Genomic DNA, 17,274 nt, shown 5'->3' with positions numbered 1-17,274 from the left:
TTTGTTTTTTTGAATTAACCTATTAAAATAAATTTTATGAAAACAAAAAGTTTACTGTTTTTTTATTTTTACCAACATTAGTAGAAAAATCAGATCTGGCCCGCAGGGCCAAAAAGTTGGGCACCCCTGATGTAAAGACATCAAAAAAGAAAGAGGAAAAATTAGGTTTTTGGATATCACACAGAAAGCAATCCACTTTCCACAGCCAATATTTCAACAATTATTGATAAAATTTTCAATTTAAGAAAAGTTCGACTCGAAGTTAAACTCATGTTATCAAATATTTTTAGTTAAAATATGATCGATCGAATAAAAAATACATTTTAATTCAAGACTAACAACTAAAAGTAGATTATTTTAGCAAAAAAACTAATTTAAGATAAATTTATCTCGCACAATTTTTTTTTTTAGATACTTTTCGAATTACAAACTTATTTATTGCAAGAGCTAAAGATAAATATTATTTTTCAACCTAGAGGTATTTTAAAAGACGATCAAAATTGTAGTTTTTTTTTCTTTTTGGGTTATTCTAAAACCTCGTTGAGTCAGGGGTAGTCAAAAATACCCAAAAAGCAAAAAAAAGTTGGTTATTAAACCTCTAAGAAAATTTCAAAAATGTAAAAAAAAACTCCAAAAATGATCAAAAAAAACCTTCAAAATATTTAAATATTCGGAGGAAGGTCTAAAAACACAACTTTTTAAACATTTAAAAATAAGAAGCTTAAATGAAAAAAATACTTAATTAACAAAGGCGATAAGTTCAACAAAAGTTTTTTTTATCAGCTTTTCATCGAATCTGATCTAACTAAAACGCAGCCAGTCCGATTAAGCATGCTGAAAAGTGTTGTTTTCACTTTTCACTTTACGTGTCATTTTTAACGGGCTGCAATACACTCGAAAATGTATTACAAAAATTTAAGCGGCCAGCCCTACTGCGTTGTGTTTACCGCAGAGAGGATTCTGTGAACGGATCTCGTTTCACAGAATCTACAGGGGAGGAAGGACGCGTGGACATACCGTACCAAACGCTCCTTGGAAATTTTCTCAGTTTTTCATATATATTTTTTGCAGAGTTGATTTTCTCTCATAAAGTATTGTTGAAATGAAAATATGATATTTTTCGAAAAAAACGTTAAATTATGAAAAAAAAATTTCAATTGCAAATAGGTTTTTAACTTTTTTGTTTGAAGGTTTTTTATTTATTCCAAAAAGTTATTTTTTTCAATAATTCAAACTAAATTTTGCACTATCCTTTACTCTAACGCAAAAAATACATTTGTGGTCTCGTAAAAATAAAAAAAAAATAAAAATTAAAAAAAAAATTATATTGGGAATTCAGTTTTTACTGAAAAATTGTCCAAATCATAATCTACAACATTGCCCAAGACATCAAATTGATCAGAAAATCGCTCCTTAAGTTATTCCATTTTTTTTCCATTTTTTTTTGTATGACCAGCCTGCAAAATTAAATAAAGCCTTGTAGATATAGGAAAAAATAACGATTATAATTACAACATGGCTTCTTCTGCCATAGAGAAAGCATTGACAAAACCTTAATACATATGAAAAAAAAAAACATTTAAAATGTCAATATAACTAGTGCAAATGCCTAAAGAGTAAATCACTTGATGAAACACATGAGAAAAAACAGCAATAAAAAAATAGGGCAGCAGAGGGTTAAAAATACCCTTCCCTACTGCAGTTCCTTAGTTTGTTAGCGACTCAGCAGGAAAAGAATTCCTTCGTAAGAGTCATACCGGAAAATTTCATTCATCGTTTTTTTTTTTCATTCTTCTTCTTCTTTTCCCCTTTAGCAAGTCAGGTCTTGTGCAGCAAGCTCATAATGGACTCCGGAGACCATTCTAAGACGTTCATTTCTGGGATGCTTTTTTGACCAACCATGGAGAAAATGAAGCCACTGCTGTTGGGCCATTCATTATGGTTACTTCCCCCCGCAAGGATGCTTTATTTGAATGGAAAATGAGTAAAAAATAACAATCGAGCTTTAATTTCAAAATTTTTGTTCTTGTCAAATAAATCTGTTTCCTTCATCTCTAAGATTTTGACAATTCAACTTAAAGCAAGCATCACCGCATTCCTTTTAGCATGCAAAACACCCGAAAAAAACATGCTGAATATTTTTCCCATTCCCAAGCTTCTGTTTTATGGCTTGCCAAACCCCTCAAGGGAACCTTTTTCTCCCACGACAGCGATTTTCCGCCGTCTGCAACTGTGTTGCCGCCGCTTTAAGAAGGCAAAATAGCTACGAGAAAAACAGATGAAAGTCCTTCCTCCCACACACATTTTTTTGAGGATAAACATATGCATGAAAGCTTCTGAAAGAGGCCGCTCCAACCGTGTCACACGGATTTTATGACACGTGGTAGGTACAAAAGATGTGAGCGAAGATGTGGGATTGACATTTACGAGACATGCACCTTAATCGCTTTTTTTGCCCCTACAATCCTTTTTTCTTGAGTGATGGCTTTTTGATAGAAATTGTTAACGATCAACTTGGGATTTTTTTATTCCTCCATCGCTTCAAACCTAATCCATCATACCTGGAAAGTGGAACTTTTCAAACTAAACTTCCCAACTGAAACCGGGGGAAAAAAAACTAATTTTAAATACAAAAAGTTTCAAATCCTCAAGCGTTAAATATTCTAAGCCACCTCGGACATGAAATTTTCTCTCAACAAACTTGTCCGGAAAAAGGATGTTTGCCGGTGCGAAGACCAGATCGTTTAGCAGAAGGAGCGATAAAAATACCGAACAAAGAACGGTTAGATTTGCATACTGCAGCAGTTAAGCAGTGGAAATTTGAATAAGTTTTGCACAATTAGGTGCCGCATGGAGGGAGGTTTTTCCCGTTCCGGTTTCCGTGGAGCCTTTTACTACATCTGGGATCATAAAAAATGCTCGAATCAAACAATTACAGAAAGTGAGAGGTCGGACGAGATATTCCCGCTGGGAGAGCCCCCTGCTTTGCATTTTCATCTCTGTGGGAAATTTTGTGCGGAAAATTCTCAGACTTGTGGAGGCAGTTTTCAGATGAAGTGAAATCTAATATAGTAAATGCAGAAAGCTCAAAATTAAAACTTCAGCAGATGAAAACAACTGTTTCCAACTGCTTTTGACAGTTTTTTCAACTGCTTTTAACTTCTTTTTCTATTGATTGCATTCAACTGCTTTTGATTACTATCAACTGCTTTCGAATGCCTTCGGTTGCTTTCAACTGCTTTTAACTTCCGACTGCCTTTGAACATTTTCAACTGCTTCTACTGCTTACGAATGCTCACCTCTGCTTTTGTTTGCTTTAAACTGCTTTTGACTATTTGCAACTGAATTAACTGCTTTTCATTGAATTGACTAAAATTTAAATACTGTTTACTGCTTTCAACTGCTGTAGACAGTTTCAAACTGCCTTTAGCTGGTTTAACTAATTTGACTATGTTAAACTTATTATGACCGCTTCAACTGCTTTTGACTGCTTTCAACTGCCTTTGGACTGCTTTCATCTGCCTTCACTACTATGAATGAGTTCGATTGCTTTCAACTGCTTTTAGCTATATTCAAATTGATTAACTAATTTATCTGCCTTTAATTGCTATTTACTACTCTTTCCAGTTTTTAACTGCCTTAGACTGCTTTCACTGATTTGATTGATTTTAACTTATTTAACTGCTTTTAACTTTCTACTGCTTTGAATATGTTCAACTGTTCACCAGATCTAGACTGCATACCTCCACTTTTGTTTGCTTAAAACAGATTTTGACTGTTGTAAACTGCTTTTGACGGTTTTTTTTTTACTGCTTTTGTAAGTTCAACAACTTTTTTTGTTGACTGCAACCGACTGCTTTTGGTTACTATCAACTGCTTTCGAATACCTTCGGTTGCTTTCAACTGCTTTTAACTGATCTTACTGCTTTTGATTGATTTGAACTGCTTACGAATGTTTTCTGACTGCCTTCGGACATTTCCAACTGCTCTTACTGAATGCTCATCTCTGATTTGATAGGCTTTAAACTGCCTTTAACTATTTTGAGCTGAGATGCTGCTGTTGCTGTTGACAGTTTTTAACTGCTTTTAGTTGGTTTAACTGATTTGACGATGTTAAACTAATCATGACCCTTTCCAACTGCTTATGACTGCTTTAACTGCTTTCAACTGCCTTAGGACTGCTTTCATCTGCCTTTACTACTATGAATGACTTCAATTGCTTTTAAATACTTTTAGCATATTCAAACGTTTCAACTGTGTTCAACGAATATGACTGTTTAATCTGCCTTTAATTGCAATCAACTACTTTTTCCAGCTTTTAACTGCTTCAGACTGCTTTCACTGATTTGACTGCTTTTAGCTTATTAAACTGATCTAACTGCATTTAACATAAAACTGCTTTTGGATATGTTCAACTGCTTCAACTGATTTCGGTCTTACATTTCTGCTTTTGTCAGCTTTAAATTGATTTTGACTGTTTTCAACTGCTTTTGACAGTTTTGAACTGCTTTTAACTGCATTTGTCGGGTTTTTATCTGCTTTCAACCACGTTTTTATTGACTGCACTCGAATGCTTTTGGTTACTATAAATTGCTTTCGAATATCTGGAGTTTTTTTTTGAAAAGGTCCAATAAACCAAGTTTTAAGTTTTTGCTTTTTGGGTGTTTTTTAATACCCCTGACTCAAGGCGGTTTCAAAAACACCCAAAAAGCAAAAACTGGAAATTTGGTTTATTGGACCTTTTCAAAAAAAACTCCAGATATCTTTGGTTTCTTTCAACAGCTTTGACCTGATCGTACTGCTTTTGATTGATTTGAACTGCTTACGACTGTATTCTACTGATTAATATGCTGTTATCAGCTTTGAATTATTTTAAGCAACTTTTGACAGTCATAACTTCTTTCAACTGATTGAATTAATTTGACTGCTTATAACTTCCAACAGCCTCTGAACATTTTTAACTGCTTTTACTGCTTTAGAATGCTTACCTCTGATTTTGTTGGTTTTGAACTGCTTTTGATTATATTCACCTGATTTACTGTTTTGATTGATTTAAACTGATTTAAACTGCTTTAAACTGCCTTTAACTATTTTGAGCTGAGATGCTGCTGTTGCTGTTGACAGTTTTTAACTGCTTTTAGTTGGTTTAACTGATTTGACGATGTTAAACTAATTATGACCCTTTCCAACTGCTTATGACTGATTTAACTGCTTTCAACTGCCTTAGGACTGCTTTTATCTGCCTTCACTACTATGAAACTAAACTGCTTTTAGCTGGTTAAACTGATTTGACTATGCCATTCAACTGCCTTTGAATGCATTTGACTGTCATTAGATGTTTTCATCTGCTTTAACTAATCTTAATCTTTTCGATAGCCATTAACTGCTTTTGGCTACATTTAAATGATTTAACTGATTTAACGGATATGACTGTTTGTCTGCTTTTAATTGCTACCAACTACTTTTGACAGTTTGCTACTGTTTTGACTGCTTTCACTGATTTAACTGCCTATAACATAAAACTGCTTTTGAATATGTTCAACTGCGTCAACTGATTTCGAATGCATATCTCTGCTTTTGTTTGATTTGAACTGTTTTTGACTATTTTCAGCTTATTTAACTGCTTTTTATAGGTTTAATTGATCTCAACTGCTTTTAAAAGTTTCAACTGCCGTTGACTGGTTAAACATGTTTAACTAATCATGACTGATTATGACTGCTGTCAACTGCTTTTGTCTGCTACTGACTGCTTTTGACTGCCTTTGATTGCTTACATCTGCTTTTACTAACCTGAATGCTTTCCATTGCTTTTAAATTCTTTTGACCATAATCAGCTTATTCATATAATTGTCTGTTTTTAATTGCTGTTAACTGCTTTTGACTGTTTTCAACTGCTTTTATTGATTTGACTGCTTTTTACTAGTTAAAAATTAACTACTTTTAATCTTCGACTGCTTTTGGTTGCTTTAAACTGGATTTTAAGCTTATTTACCTGCTTTTCATCAATTTAAGTGATCTAAACTGCTTTTGGCAGTTTTACTTAATTGACTATGTTTAACTAATTATGACTGCTTTCAACTGCTTTTGACTGCTTTGGACTACCTTTTGTTTGCTTTCAATTGCTTTTACTTATCTGAACACTTTCGATGTTCAACTGATCCAACTGCTTTTGACAGTTTTCAACTGCTTTTTACTGATTCTACTGCTTTCAACTTAATTTTACTTCAATTGACTGCTTTCAACTGCTTTACACTGGTTGAATGATTTTAACTTGTTTAAAATTATTTTGATTTCTTTATCTGCTTCTTTTATTGTTTTCTAATACACTTTTGATAGTTTTTTACTGCTTTAAACTAATTTAACTGATTTTACTGCTTATTACTGATTATGACTGCTTTCAACTGCTTTTGACTGCTTTCAACTATTTTAGACTGTGTTGAACAGACTTCTCCTAATTCATTTGACTCGTTTCAACTGCTTTCAACTGCTTTTAACAGTTATCAATTGCTTTAGACTTGATTAACTGCTTTGGACAAGTTTAACAAATAATAATCTGACTGCTTCAGACTACTTTCAAATATTACTGCCAATTTAACTACTTTTATCTAATATGACTGAAATCTTCTGCTTTTAATTGCCTGCAATTATTTTTTTCTTACTTTTGACTGGTTTAACTGATTTGATTGCTTAAAAGTGATTAAGACTGATTATTACTGCGTTCAACTTATTTTTCCTTCAATTGACTGCTTTCAATTGCTTCACACTGGTTTACTGCTTTCGACTATTTTCAACAAGTTCCACTACTTTTGACTGCTTTCAACTGCTTTTTACTATTTTCTACTAACTAAGCTAGTTTGAACTAATGTCACTGCTTAATCTGCTTCTTTAGTTGCTTTCAAATACTTTTGACAGTTTTTTACTGCTTTAAACTAAATTGCTTTTTACTGATAATGACTGCATTTCACAATTAACAATTGCTTTAGACTTGGATTAATTGCCATTGACTGGTTTAACAAATAATAATCTGACTGCTTTTGACCAATTGTTTTTGATTTCATTCAACTGCTACTGCCAATTTAACTATTATATTTACTATTACTACTATTATACTATTATATTTCTTACTATTATACTATTATATTTATCTTACTATTATACTATTATATTTATACTATTATATTTCTTATATCACTGCTTTCATCTGCATTTATTTGCTTTCAACTAATTTTGAAGCATTTTAACTGATTGAGATTGCATACTTATTTGACTGCTTTAATCTGGTGAGTGCTTTTGCATACCCGGGCAGACGGTAATAACAAAATTCATGCCATTTCAATAACAAATACTGTTAAAATAACAATAAATGTTATGGAATATTCTTGTAAAATCCATTTTTGCATAAGAGCTTAATAACAGTTTATGTTATCACAACAAAATTTGTTATTGGTCTGATATTGGTTGAAAGTCAAAACAACTTGGGAATAACATTTTTTGTTATGGAAGAATAACTCCAATTGTTATTGGGATGATCGGATTAGTTGTTAAAATAACAAAAAATAATAACAAAGATTTGTTCGAAGAATAACGCAAAATGTTATTAGTCTGTTATTACAATAACAATCCAATAACAAAAAAATCATAACGGCGAATAACAATTCTTGTTATAAATAACATAAAATGTTATTGGCCTAGTATTTTCAAATAACAAAAAATGTTATTCCCATGTTATTTCCGTCTGCTCGGGTATTTCCATCTGCTATCTACTGCTTTTCTTTGCTTTATTTACTATCTTTTACTGTTTTCAACTGCTTTTGTCTTTTTACTTCTGCTTTGATTGCTTTCTACTGCTTTTGGATAATTTCTACAAATTAAACTGCTTTCTCTTTCGTTTGTTTCAACTGCTTTTAATTAATCAAACTGCCTCAACTGCTTGTGACTGCTTTTAACTTATTTCGACTGCCCGAGCAGACGGAAATAACTTCGGAATAACATTATATGATATTAGAAAATAATAGGCCAATAACATTTTATGTTATTTATAACAAGAATTGTTATTCGTCGTTATTGGATTGTTATTGTAATAACAGACTAATAACATTTTCAGTTATTCTTCGAAAAAAACCTTTGTAATTATTTTTTGTTATTTTAACAACTAATCCAATCATCCCAATAACAGTTGGCGGTATTCTTCCATAACAAAAAATGTTATTCCAAAGTTGTTTTGGCTTTCAACCAATATCAACCCAATAACAAATTTTGTTATGACAACATAAACTGTTATTGAATGAATTTTGCAAGAATATTCCATAACAGTTTTTGTTATTTTAACAGTATTTGTTATTGAAATGGCATGAATTTAGTTATTACCGTCTGTTCGGGTGCCTTCATCTGATTTTAACTGATTTCAACTGCTTTTTAATACTTTAATTTGCCGGCAACTGCTTCAACCTGATCTTTTCTGCTGCAAACTACGTTTGAATGAGTTCGAAATTCGTCCTAAGCCACACCTTCAACTATAATCCTAACAAAGTAAAAGACATTCTATACCCGACATCAAATTAGTACCCCCGAGGTCGTTTCCTGCCAAGTCAACGCATTTCCGCGTGCAAGCGATCAGAACTTTTACAAAAGCTGTGCACAGCCCTGGGGCAGACCTGGCATCCCATTATGGCCACGTGTGTGCAGCACACCGTCATCCCAACCCTGGGTAAGGCGTCCCAGCAGAGAGCTATCGACACGCATCAAATTCATTACAGCGTTTTAATGAGTTACGTTGATGACAATGGCGATGATTACGTTGCTCTCCTTTGTACCATCAAATTTACCTTTTGCCAGGGTTTGTGAGACATTTTCGCTTTTCTTTTTTTTTCTTCACAAAAACAGACCTTGTTGGAAATTTCTCGAATTTTGCTTTTTTTTTTTTTCACTCGACTACACGCGACACAAATCAATCAACACTGTGAGCAGCGCAAAATTCGTAACTCACAGATCACTCACCAATAGGCACTTTGATACTGGCTGCGAATTTGGTGTGGCGATGACCCGATTGAAGAAATTTGTGGAGGTACGAACATGTTTTGTTAAAGTCTGGTTCAAAAGTGATCGATCGACATTACATTTTTATTTGAGAAAATTTTATCACTTCTTCTGTATTGCTATTTTTTGCAAATTAAAAAAAAACAGAAATTTTAACAAATTTTGTTTTGATTGTTTAAAATAGCAAATTATGTTTTTGTTATCTTTTTTTTTGTATACTCGGATAAAACCTCATAGCTACAATAAATCTTAAATGATTCTAAATAAAAAATAATCACAATCATTTTTTTAACAAATTGTTTTCTCATTGTAAACCTAAAAAACTCTTTTCTTCGGGGTCACTTGAGATAAAATCAACGCATCCAAAAACAGAAGCTCGTCAGCCACCACCAAACACCAGATGCAACATAGTTTTCGCGCTCAAATACCTTCCGTTGACATCTCTATCGTGTGCAAAAAAAGCATAACAGAGGGACAGCATAAAAAGAGGAAGCTGTATCGATCGCGAACATGTTTCGAGAGATTGTGCTCGTCGCATGTCTGGGGCGTGATGTGAAAATGTCTAGCGGGAAAAACCTGTCTAAGTGTGCTCTTCTGATGGCGATGACTTTAAAGCTTTAATGATCGAAAAAGGAGCGAAGTTGAAGTCGCTTTGAAGCGTTCATTTGCTGGTAATTAATTAATTATCGGTAGACCATAAAGAAAATATGGTTCAATTGGTTGAAATGCAGCTTTGGTTGATTTTATTTAAATGCATCAAATTAAAAGAATTTTTTAATGCGAGACATGATTTTTCTAGCAGACATGATTTTTCTAGCAAAAAAAAACACTAATAATTTGCCTTTCTTTTATTTCCAGGTTTGTTCAAAACAATTACATCATTTTAGGAAGCAGTGTTCTTTGTAAGTAGCCATTTATTTCCTGAATGATTCTTATTAAAATCATTTGGTAACTTTTTATGCACGAAAAGCTTAAAGAATAGCTCTACCGGAGCAGACGAAAATAGCTTGGGATCAACATTTCTTGATTTTTGAAAATACTAGGCCAATAACATTTTATGTTATTTATAACAAAATTTGTTATTCGTCGTTATGAAATTTTGGTTACTGAATTGTTATGTAATAATAGACTAATAACACTTTTAGTTATTCTTGGAACAAATCTTTGTTATTATTTTTTTGTTATTTTAACAACTAATCCGATCATTTCAATAACTGTTGGAGGTATTCTTCCATAACAAAAAATGTTATTCCATAATTGATTTGGCTTTCAATTAATATCAGACAAATAACAAATTTTGTTATGATAACATAAACTGTTAATAAACCCTTATGCAAAAAAATATTTTTCTATGAGATTCCAAAACACTTTCTGTTGTATTAACAGTATTTCACTACATGATTAGCGTTTGAAAAGTTGAATTTGTCACAGGGGCGTGATTGGACACATCGAAATTAATAAGCTAAAATATAATTATTAAGCTTAAAATTGATGAATTATTTGAAAAAAAAAACAATAAAACTTAACCACAAACAAAAACACGAAAAATTTAAAGAAAATCAAGAACCAAGAAACAAGAAACAAGAAACAAGAAACAAGAAACAAGAAACAAGAAACAAGAAACAAGAAACAAGAAACAAGAAACAAGAAACAAGAAACAAGAAACAAGAAACAAGAAACAAGAAACAAGAAACAAGAAACAAGAAACAAGAAACAAGAAACAAGAAACAAGAAACAAGAAACAAGAAACAAGAAACAAGAAACAAGAAACAAGAAACAAGAAACAAGAAACAAGAAACAAGAAACAAGAAACAAGAAACAAGAAACAAGAAACAAGAAACAAGAAACAAGAAACAAGAAACAAGAAACAAGAAACAAGAAACAAGAAACAAGAAACAAGAAACAAGAAACAAGAAACAAGAAACAAGAAACAAGAAACAAGAAACAAGAAACAAGAAACAAGAAACAAGAAACAAGAAACAAGAAACAAGAAAAAGTTAGGGTAGTACCCAAATTTAAATTTTCGAAAATAAAACCAGAACATTTTTTCAAAAATCTAAGCGTTTAAAAAGATGTCAGCTCAGTTGGATGCAAATTAATGTTAATGACCTTATATCCATAATTTCAAAACAAAAAAATACAGAAAAGGTCTACATTTAAAAAAATGCCTTGTCACAGTGCACAGCACTATGGGCCATCTCCATACAAACAGGCGGCCAAATTATTTTTTTGCTTTTTAAATGTTTTTGCCATATAACTTGAGACCCCCCCCCCACCCTTACGGGCATAAATTGCGAAAATTTTAATTGTTAAATCAAATAACAGAAAAAATAATTTTATTCTAAATATTAATTATGAAATAAAACGATAAAATACAAACCATATTCTTAAAATTCATTTGATTATAGAGTTTGTGACAGCTTCAGGATATGTTAAAGGTACTTTTTATGATGTTTTGTACTAACCAACATAGAACTTAAATGTGGATCAGTTAAGGTACTCAATTTTAAATGTAGGCAACAGAAAATTCCAATAAAGTCATTTCGAACTTCTTGAAACCAGGTATTGATTTTTGAAGCGACGATGCCCACGAAGTAGGTAGCAAAGCAAGTGAAATAAACGGGCGCATATGTAGATTGCAGCAAATTTTGATAAAACGTAAATGTTCAAAATGGCATATCTCCGAAAACGCAAAAAATCGCAGGCTGGAAATTTCAGCAATGTAAGATCTTATCTTAGACAAATATGATTTGTCAAAAAAAATGCTCCAGTTATTCGATGAAAACTTCAGTTTTTGGTTTGGAAACAACATTTTATCTATTAATAGTTTATCTCATTACCTTTCCAACGATGTATATTTGTCCTAATAAAACATTTAAAATGGCTGAGCTATGTTAAAATTAAACAATCAGCCTTTTTTTACGAAAAACGCTAGTTTTTTACTCCATTTTTTGACTTTCAGCTTGCGTATCTCCGTAATGAATAAACTTAGAGCTTTGAAAATTTGGATTTTTCTTAGTTAGAATGTTTACTTTCGAGAAAAAAATACCAAAAAATATTTGGAGAAGGTCACTTTTTTGAAACTTGGCCACCCAATGTACCATAGTGCACAGTGGTCCAGATCGCAAAATTAAGTGGAAAATGGATTTTCCGTAAAATGATGAAGTTCCAAAACTAAAATTTTATCTCGTAATCTACGCCTTCTACGACCAAATTTATAGAAAGCATCTGAACAAACCTTCATAAATCATTTTTTTGAACGTGGCAATTCAGGGTTAAGTTTTAGAGAAAAGTGGTATTGGGGGCTTTAGAACTCTAAAAAACAAATATTTTTATTTTTTGACAAGTCGATTTGGACTTACGGGTCAAAAGTTACAGTGATTTTTAGGTAAAAAAGATGCAATTTTAAAACTTAAATATCTCAAAAAGGCGCAAGCCAAATTTTAAGCCTTATGGGATGTTTTTCCATGTAATTTTGCCCTCAAAATTGACCCAAAGTGTCGAAAAATCGATTTTTGGTCATATTTTGGGTTTAAATGATAATTTTACATTTTTAGAGTTCTAAAAGTGCTCCCAATAACACTTTTCTCTAAAACTTAACCCTGAATTGCCTCGTTCAAAAAACTGATTTTTGAAGGTTTGTTCAGATGCTTTCTATAAATTTGGTCGTAGAAGGCGTAGATTACGAGATACAATTTTGGTGTCTTCGACAAAGTTGCTTGGATTGCCAAGCCCAACAACTTTCTAGAAGACAAAACAAATTCCCAAAAATATTCCTGTAAAGTTAGACTTTCAAAATCACCCTAATAGTGAACCATCCTAATTTCCAACCAAACCAAAAGTGACTCCTTTCCATATGCAACAACTCTTCTGAAGACACCAAAGCTTCAAAACTTCATCATTTTACGGAAAATCCATTTTCCACGTAATTTTGCGATCTGGACCACTGTGTAGTGCCTTGTCCAAAGAACATGACAAAATTTATGTCGGATTCCCCAAAATGTTTTACCTATTTGTACGCAAAAATAGAAGAAATAGCATTTTTACAAAAAAAAAAATATTTTATCGTAGGCAAGCGCCTTAATAATGAAATGATCTTCAATCTTTGAGTGAAACTTTCCGAAAAATAAAAAAAATAGTTTCCGCAAAAGGCTCTTTGGTTCAGACACGGTAAAACCGGCATTTCAAATTTTGCATGATCTTTTCAAATGTTCTGCTAGAATTTTGGTCAATTTTTCACCAAACCTTATGGCGCTATTTTGTGTGATGTGTTTTCCAAGGTAAAATTATCGATGGATAATGAACAATAACTTAATTAAATGCTTTCATTTAAATTTATTTTTTTAATCTAGTAAGTCTCAAAGTAAAACACTCAAAGTTGTTCACAAAATACCGTATTTTTCGAATGTTCTAAAGTTTGCTTGATTTTCAATATGGGTACGAAACGAAGCGAAATTTTGTTTGAATTTTCACTTCATTAGATTTAGAAATAATTAGATAATTAATAATTAGATTTTTAATATACAAAAAAAAATATCGCAAAATACTATATTTCAGAACTATCAAATTTTCAAAAGTTGCAGTATGGATATCAATCGAAGAAAAAATTTGAAAGCATTTGAAATCACAAAAAATATTATAAAATATCGTAGTTGCTTGAATTTAATTAATTTTCCATAATTAGCATTAAAAGGTATATATTCAAAAAATATGGGTTGATACGAAGAACTTTTTTTACGAAGCATCCAAAATTTGGTTCGATACCCATATTGCATATTTTAAACATTTTTAGTGTTTTCGAAAAAAGAGTATTTTACAAAATAGTTGAAGAAAGGTAAAAAGCGTACAAAATTTCTCTTCATTTGATACCTATATTGCAATTTTTAAAATTTTCGATAAAATACGGCATTTTGTGAAAAAAGAGTATTTAAAAAAAAAAATTCGTAGATTATTTTTTCAAAACTCCCAATGTTCCATGGGTTTCCTATGTACATAGGACTTTTTGAAAAATTAAGCAAGATTTATAATTTTAAACTAACTACATTTAAAAAAAATATCTTCTGAGTGAAAGCATTGTAAATTTAAATTAAAAAAAATAGTATTAGTCCGTTCTTAACGCTGAAAAAATTATCAAAATAACGATAACGTTAACCATTTTTCAGCGATTGTCCACGTTCCATACAAAAAAAAAATGTTTTGTATGAAAATTGTCCAAGACATTTAAAGTTTTCTAAGTCTCATTCAAACATACCCACATTTTCTAATGCCAATATCTCAACAACTAATGGTCTAATTTTCAATGATGAATAATGAAACATTTGTGAAATTTTATGATCTTTTTGAAAGAACTATTTTGAAAATTTTAACGTGAAGACTTACGTTTCAAAACTGGCGTAATATTGAATTTTTGGTAGAGCGTCCAACTTCCCGTCCCGGGAATTCCCGGAATTTCCCGGAAAAAAATATTTCCCGTTTCCCGGGAATATTTCCCGTTGTAAATTTCCCGGAAATTCCCGAAATTCAAGCGAAAGCATACAATTTCTTAACTTTTTGGAACCAATATTTTGAAAATGCTCTGAAACGAAGAAACTTTCAAACGAAGTCAATTGTAAACCTGAAAATCATGTGGTATAATAAAACCTTTAAAAAAATCATTTAAAGACTACTTTGTATGGTTTGAGAGGTGTTGAAAAATTGAAAAAGTTATTTATTCAAAACTTGAAGTAAAACAAACACGAGAAGGATGGCTTTTAGGAAATATTAAAAATATATACCATTTTGTTCAAGAGCTGAAACCAGTATGACTTATTTTAGATAAGATATTTGTCATGAAAAACGTAATTTCTGCATTTTTTTTTTTTCATTTACATTGTGGGAATTGGTCAAACCACACTCTCTCAAACAAGATTAAAAGAATTGTGATTTTTGAGTATGGATTCATTTTACTCACTTGATAAAAACGTTATTTAATCCACACCCAAAATTCAGAGTCAAGATAATCGTTCTCTCAAAATTTATTGAGGGCTTAGTGCCAAAATCGATAGAATAATGGTACCAACTCACACCATCATAACAAATGAGTTCATTCGTTAGTTGAATCAATAAATCTACAACAAGTGTCATACATCGACTTCTGACTTCTCCTTGGTCACCAAGCTGTGGTGGCCGAGGCAGCTAAGTCATTGGATTGGTTTGTCAAAGGTCTCTGGTTCGATTCCCGTTGTCGACACTTTGGTTTTTTGTTGACGGATGAACTTTTTTTGCAAATGAACCTCGAGAGAATAGTTCTATCGCCCATCTCGAGCTGTGTTCTCTGCGTCCGTGAATGGTACCACTATTCTCTCGACTCGAGACCATCATTCTCTCGGACTAGCGCTGCCAGTTTTGGGTGCACCTTTAGGTGGTTGGTGCCTTCCTCGCCTCGCCGATCCGGCCTCAAAAAAGTGTATAAATAACAATTAAGTACTCATAACTTTTAATGGGGTTGTCAGATCTTCAATCTTTTGAACGCGTTGGAAAGGTCTTTCAAATACCTTTTTAACAATATGTAGTATAACGGGTTTTCTTACAAAAACCACCCTTTTTTACAAGATTTCAAACTCTAGCCAAGTCGTTTTTTTAGCACTTTTCTAATCTTCATAATATTAACTAGGGTCTTGTGAGACCTCAAGACGGATCGAATAAGACCAAAACGATCCAAATCGGTTCAGCCAGTCCGGAGATAATCGTGTGCATATTTTTCGGTCCACGGACTTACAGACATACACACGCACAGACATTTGTTCAGAACATGATTCTTAGTCGATAGGTACACGTGAAGGTGGGTCTACGAGTTCAAATAAAGAAATTCATTTTTTGAGTGATTTTATAGCCTTTCCTCATTGAGGTGAGGAAGGCAAAAACTACTTGCCATTAAAAAATACCTCAGATACTTTTTTGATTTATTGCATCTTGAAAAAAAAAATCATTTTCTTGTAGCTGTTTGATTTTTTACATGTAGTCAAGCAGTTATTAGACGCTTATTTTAACCGTTAAAGTCGCTGTCCTTTACATTTTTTTCCATAATATAAATCAGAAACAAGTTCAGAAACAATTTTCAATATATTTAAAATTTCCCGGGAATTCCCGGGATTTCCCGGGAAATTGATTGAAAATTTCCCATTTCCCGGGAAATCAGTATCTCCGGGAAATTGTACGCTCTAATTTTTGGTCCTTTTTAAATGTGAGTCTTCTTTCTTTTTTGCTCAATGATTTAAAAGTTGTGGATTTTTGTCCCCTAAAACAAATCACATCATTTAAATTTTTTCAAATAAGGGTTTTGGGAAATTGGTTTATTTGAACGATATTTTATTTTTAAATCAAAATTTAGTTCTTCGTGTGTCATTTTTTTATATAATTGATTATTTATATAAAAGGATCAAAAGAGATTTAAAATAAAATAAATTAAATTTTTAACTAACCTCATAATCATCCGAATATTGGTTCTACCTCAGCCAGTCTCTCCGTGCATGCCAAATTAACTCAAAATTAGCAATTCACTTTAGCAAGTTCTTTAAATTCAACAGTGTCAACATCGTCCCTTCTTATCAGGCGCTTTCGCGGCACCTGAAAGCAAACACCTGAGCCCCGCTCGCTCGCCCGACACGCACTTATTTACTGCTGCTGTGCGTGTTACGCGCAGCAAAAAAAAAACCCGGGAAATGTCCCTAAATTACGCCACCCCCTCCCTCTTCTAGTTTTCGCGCACAACAAAAAGGCGACTGTCAACGAAGCAGCATCGTTTACGGCAAGTCACGCGTAAATTTAATTAAATCACACATTTATCTTGCCAGACAATAAATACGCGCTTTATGTGTCTGTGTGAGAAGCCTCGCACACCTTTTTGGTTGCGGTTTTCGGTCGCACACACACACACAGTCAAGAAGCTCTCTCTCGAAAATTTCAATTAAATTTAATTCCACCGTTTTTTTGAAGGATGACCTTTGCACGCGCACTTACGGGGTTTACTTAGGTTCGTAACAGGTTCATTACGGATTCATGAACATCCCATTTTGGTTTGGGAGTTTTGACGATTTCCACGTGAATTGGACGAAATGAGCTGGGGCAAACTTTGCGGTTTGAATTCACCTAGTGCGCTTTTGAAGTTTTCTTGCGAAAATTGGAAATTATTTGCTACGTCAATTTGATTTCCTTTTTTCTGCTGTTAAATTCGTAAATTTATTTATTTTAGTTTTTTTA

At 32.5% G+C, this 17,274-nt stretch overlaps 1 protein-coding gene across 3 annotated transcripts in view; it reads left to right on the top strand.

Annotated features, from left to right (window-relative positions):
- Positions 1 to 17,274, top strand: part of LOC6045372 — a 246,157-nt gene that overhangs the window by 66,141 nt on the left and 162,742 nt on the right. The window contains exon 2 of one of the 3 annotated variants that reach the window (XM_038264844.1): positions 9,895 to 9,938. The exons of the other annotated variants lie outside the window; for them this stretch is intronic. The gene's annotated coding sequence lies outside the window, so the exon portion shown is untranslated. The remainder of the gene's footprint in view (positions 1 to 9,894; positions 9,939 to 17,274) is intronic. 3 annotated transcript variants of the gene reach the window in all.

The sequence above is a fragment of the Culex quinquefasciatus genome, chromosome 3, assembly GCF_015732765.1.
Source record: "Culex quinquefasciatus strain JHB chromosome 3, VPISU_Cqui_1.0_pri_paternal, whole genome shotgun sequence".
NCBI lineage: Eukaryota > Metazoa > Arthropoda > Insecta > Diptera > Culicidae > Culex > Culex quinquefasciatus.
This window is presented reverse-complemented; position numbering and strand designations above follow the sequence as displayed.